We start from the raw sequence: 4,923 nt of genomic DNA, 5'->3' as shown, positions 1-4,923 counted from the left end.
TGCTGTGTGCAGTGGAGGTAACGGCTGAACCCAAGCTGGTAAGTACAGAAGGCCCTGAGGGATGGTGTGTTCTAGTTCAGACGCGGTGCGGCACAGAAAAGATGGTACTGCTTTTGGCAATCGTGGCGCAGCACGGCAGAGAACTTCAGCTCCTCATGTGCGAAGCGGAGATGACACTGCCCTCACACAGGGAGGTGGTGAGAGAATAGGATTGTACTGAAGTGCAAGGAGCACGCACTGTGATTACTTGAAGTCAAAAATAAAAAATAGGTAAAAGCACGTTTTGGCCTCTAGATGGCATTTCCCAGCTAGATCTGCCTTGCAGCTTCAATCAGTCCCAAAAATGCTGTCTCTCAGTCCTTGGACACAGGTCCAGTGGAGGGTTACTCATCTCCCTGTGTCTTTGGAGGACTGTCAAGGTAAGAGGTGACAGTAACAACCAGAAGGTGCTACAGAAACAAGAGGCACTGGAAGTTCAGGTCTGCTGGATAACGAGCAGCCGGCAAGATGGTTTCCCTCACGTGTCTGGTTAAAACAAGAAGCATAAACCAGAGGTTTGCTTGTATGGGGGCGAGCAGTTTCCCAGAGCTGGGCATGGAAAGAAGCATTGCGTCACGCTGAAGTTGGTTTGCCTCGGTACTCCCTATATAATTAGGTCAGTTCCCAGCATTTCTTCTGGCAGGCTGACTCGCTTCTGTTTTCCAAACCAGAAGTAAACAGGCATTGTTGCTGTGCTGGAGCCTGGCATCGCTGTGCCTATAGCCCTGGCCACAACACAGGAGGAGCCTTGATTTATCCGTAGCCTCTTCTATCCCTGATCACGCCTCCTCCTCTCCACTCGTTTTCTCATCCTAATAAGCACCTGCGTAAGTCCCGTCTTGTGTTTTCTGGGCAGGCCAGTGAGATCCTTCTGTACTTTCCTGCCTGTGATTTATTTGTCACGCCACCTCTTGGCGACCTGTGTCTTCGGGGGGTGTGTGTGTCAGCAAGCAGGAGGCTACAAAGCAAAATGCCCATTAACAAAATTTCCTTCCAAATATCTAGGGTCAACTGCAGTTGCAATCTGCCGTTCTTAGTAATGCTCAACAGGAGCTGCTAAAAACTTCAAAGGCTTTCCTAGAGCGTTCTTGTCAAACTTCTTATCTCTCTCACTTTGCTTTCCTGGCTTTTTCTTGCCGCAGCTCCTCATTCTGCTGACCTGAGACTGTTCTTGGTTTGACAGGCAGCGGGAGAGATAAAGGAGATATCTTCTGTTGCTTTGCCTAGAGAAAAGAGAGGGAGGCAAAGAGAGAGAGAGGAATAAAAGTGCTTTTCTAGGTGGAGTTAAAGTAACCAAGAACCCCATTTCCCCTCTTGCGAAGGCGACGTATGCACAGGAGGAGTGTTACAGTCTAAGAAATACCTTTCAGTCGTGCCCTTAGAGCGTGGGGGAAGCTCTTGTCCAGACACACCTCAGTGCCAAAAAGGAAAAAGCGTGGCTCGGTTGTAATTACTTGAAGCGGGTAAGAGGAGCTATTGATGAAAAAGCAGGTCAGAAATTATCTTGCATGTCCAGTGAGCAAAAAGGCACGGAGGCAGACTTAAGCCGAGCCTGAGGCAGATAAGTAGGAGGTTTCAGGTGGAGGATAACATTTGAATCACACAAACGTGTGGAAGCTTAGCACCGTCAGTGACTTACACGTACAGGGACCCACGGTGCATCACAGTGCTCAAACGCAGCCTTTTGTGAAACCGAAAGGGGCGCCTTCTGACTCGGTAGATCCTTGCCTATGTTATTGGAACCGCGGATGCTGTGATCCCCAAGCCCTAGCATGAGTTTCCACAGCTTTTAGCACCTCAGAGCCAAACACGGCAGGAGTGGGCTGGACTCTGCTCCTTGAGAGAATTGTTTACCAGGTTTCGCTAATGCTTGTGCAAGCCTTTGGGAAGCGCCAGGTCCACAGATGTAAGTGATGGTGCAACTCGGCTCTTATTATGGGAGAAGGAAAGCAACTTGTTTGCCTCAGAGCCCAGAGGAAGCTTGCTGAGCTGGTGATGAGAAATAAATAGGCTTCTCCCTACTTGCAACAGAGCACGTTTGAGGCGTTTCTGTTACCAGATTGCACACGCTGTTTCACCGTCGTGGCAATGCCATCAGGCTGGCGCTTCGCCACAGCCTCGCTTTTGCCCGGCGTTTGCTGACAAGAGGATTTTGTCTGGGTGCTGAGAGCTCCTGACCTCCTGTGCAGGTGTGTCTTCATGACCACGGGTGAGATTATTGTATTCCAGCACTAAGCAGTCAAGGATATGCGATTCTGCTCTGCTACCTGCTATTAGGAAGGTGAGGTCTGGCATTTTGGCAGTGCTTTGTAATGACACCTCATGAAAAACCAGTTTGATTCCCTTGTAACGAATGGGTGTAGTGGTTTTACACCCTTCTACTCATCACAGCTCTGCTCCGTCTCTACTGAGGCTTTGGTTTTGGGTCACCTTGGCAAAGGCCCAAAGGATTGATGGGTTAGTCACCTTCATTCCACCTTCAGTGCAAGGATTGGGGCCGGAGAGCTACACAGGAGAAAGTGTTATTGAAAAACCAGGAAATGTTCCAAGGGAGTTCAGTGCTCTGGAGTGGCATCGACTAATTTTTCATGACTAGAAAATACTCAAAAAATTTTAGGAATATATTGTAGTAACTGTACAAATACAAGCCGGGCTGGTCAGGGAGGCTGCGTGCCTCTGGGCCGAAGTCCATTGCTGTCATCCGAATGACAAGAATTGCTGTGCTACTCGGTACAACCACCTTCCCGTAAAATCGCCTGCCTGGGTTTCAAGAGTTGAGCAGGTTCCTGCCTCATAGACATCGCTCTTTCTAAAGGTACATGTGCTGCACCTCTGGAAAGGAACGTACTGTAGAGTTACGCAAACTGGTTTCAAACTGGCTGTTTCTGGAGGTGGTAGCAGCGTGCCCATGGCAGAAGAGAGCTTACAGGCTTACGGCAGCCTGATTTACCCTGGCGAGAAGAGACTCCGGTATAGGCACAAGTGCAGTTCACCGCCAGCCAGACCTGCTGGCCTGACCCTCTGCGTTGCTAACTGGGAGCTTTCCTGTGCTCACCTCTGTAGGGCTCAACTGCTGGGCTCCGGCTAAGGGATCCCCTCTGGGACAGCTTCTGCACATGGAGAAATGGAGAGCTCATCCGTTGACGTTTCAGAGCGCTGGCGGTGTTTAACACCCATTGCTCTTCCAAAAAAAAAACCACCAAACCCCAAACCAGCCCACCTCCAAAACAAAAAAAACCTCTCAGTGGAAAGTGTCTAATTTGCAGTTCAGTCCTCAATTTTTCTGTTTTTATTTCTTGGATGCAAGTGCCCTTCATACTTGCCACATTCTGTCCTGGATAGGTCTCTTACACTATGGTCACATCACTTCTGTTTCTGTTTTAAAATTATTTTTAAATTATTTTTTACCTAAACGGACTGAGTCCTTTAAATCCTTTGCTGTTAGGCATTCTCTCCAGCCCGTGAGTGGTTTCTGTGGCTGCAGCTTCCTTGTGTGATGTAATTTTCATGTCTCGCTGATCCCAAATGAGCTGCTTTGCAGCGCACTAAGAGTATAAGGGAGGCAGATACACAGTAGTGAAACAACCATCAATCAGTGCTAACTGTGAAACATCTTCATGAGAGGTGCTTGTGCTTTTCTGGTAAAGGAGGTGCAGGGAGAATCCATTTCATTGTAAAGTCAGATACTCCAGGCTCAAATTTACCTATGTTATTTACGGAAAAATAACGTTTCCTAAGTGGAGATGGGGAAACGAGGCTCTTCCGCCCTGCTGTTCCCTCCTCCCCTGCTGCAGGAGCGTGCGTGTCTCCCTGCAGGAGGTTGTGGTGTTGAAACGGAGCGACGGGACGTTCCTCCTGCTTTGGGCTGGGCTGTTCTCCGGCACACCTGGATGGCAGCTTTAGCTGCACCTTTGGCTCGTGGCCCGAGGAGGGACTCCAGATCACACACAGAATCACACAGGTGAGGGCTGGAAGGGCCCTCTGGAGCTCCCCCATCCCACCCCCACCAGAGCAGGGGCACCTCCAGCAGTGGCACAGGACGGCGTCCAGGCGGGTTTGGGATGGCTCCAGAGGGGGAGACTCCCCCACCTCTCTGGGCAGCCTGTGCCACTGCTCTGCCGCCCTCACAGCAGAGAAGGCCCTCCTCAGGTGGAGATGGAACTGCCCATGGTCACCTTTGTGCCCGTTCCCTCTTGTCCTGTCACTGGGCACCGCTGGAAACAGACTGTTCCCATCCCCCGGGCACCTCCCTTGAAGGATTTATCAGCATTGATAAGATCCCCCTCAGTCTTCTCTTCTCCAGACTGAACAGCCCCACGTCCCTCAGCCTTTCCTCATCAGAGAGATGCTCCAGTCCCCTCAGCATCTCCGTAGCCCTTTGCTGGACCCTCTCCAGCAGATCCCTGTCCTTCTTGAACCTTCTTGAGTCTGCAGCGGGGACGGGGAGGGATTTCAAGCCAGACCCTCTTAGTTTTAACCGGGTATAGAGGAAAAAATGCCCCTCTTGGATTCTGCTCCTGGACTGATGACAGGACTTGTTGATGTTGACTTCAATACGTGCCAAGTTTGCTCCAGAGGTACATGGTCAACTGTGCTCTTTCCAGTTGAGGCTGGTCTTGCCAGTGAGACTGAGTTTGGTGGCTTTCTTCTGAAGCATCATGAATTTGTCAGTAGTTAACCTGTAGCTGCTAGTTCGGGAAAGCTGCTACTTCTTGTGGTGGTAAGAGTTACAGTTTTGCTAACTTCCAAGTGATGCCGGGCTCTAGTTGGTGCTGCATATATTCCCAAAAAGACCCAGTTTCACTCCTCCTACACACACGTCCGCACACACACTGCATATTGAATGGTTTCCTGACATAAATCTGGAGTCTTTATCCCTAACCC

This window comes from Charadrius vociferus, unplaced genomic scaffold (genome assembly GCF_000708025.1).
Source record: "Charadrius vociferus isolate BGI_N301 unplaced genomic scaffold, ASM70802v2 scaffold573, whole genome shotgun sequence".
Taxonomy (NCBI): domain Eukaryota; kingdom Metazoa; phylum Chordata; class Aves; order Charadriiformes; family Charadriidae; genus Charadrius; species Charadrius vociferus.
This window is presented reverse-complemented; position numbering follows the sequence as displayed.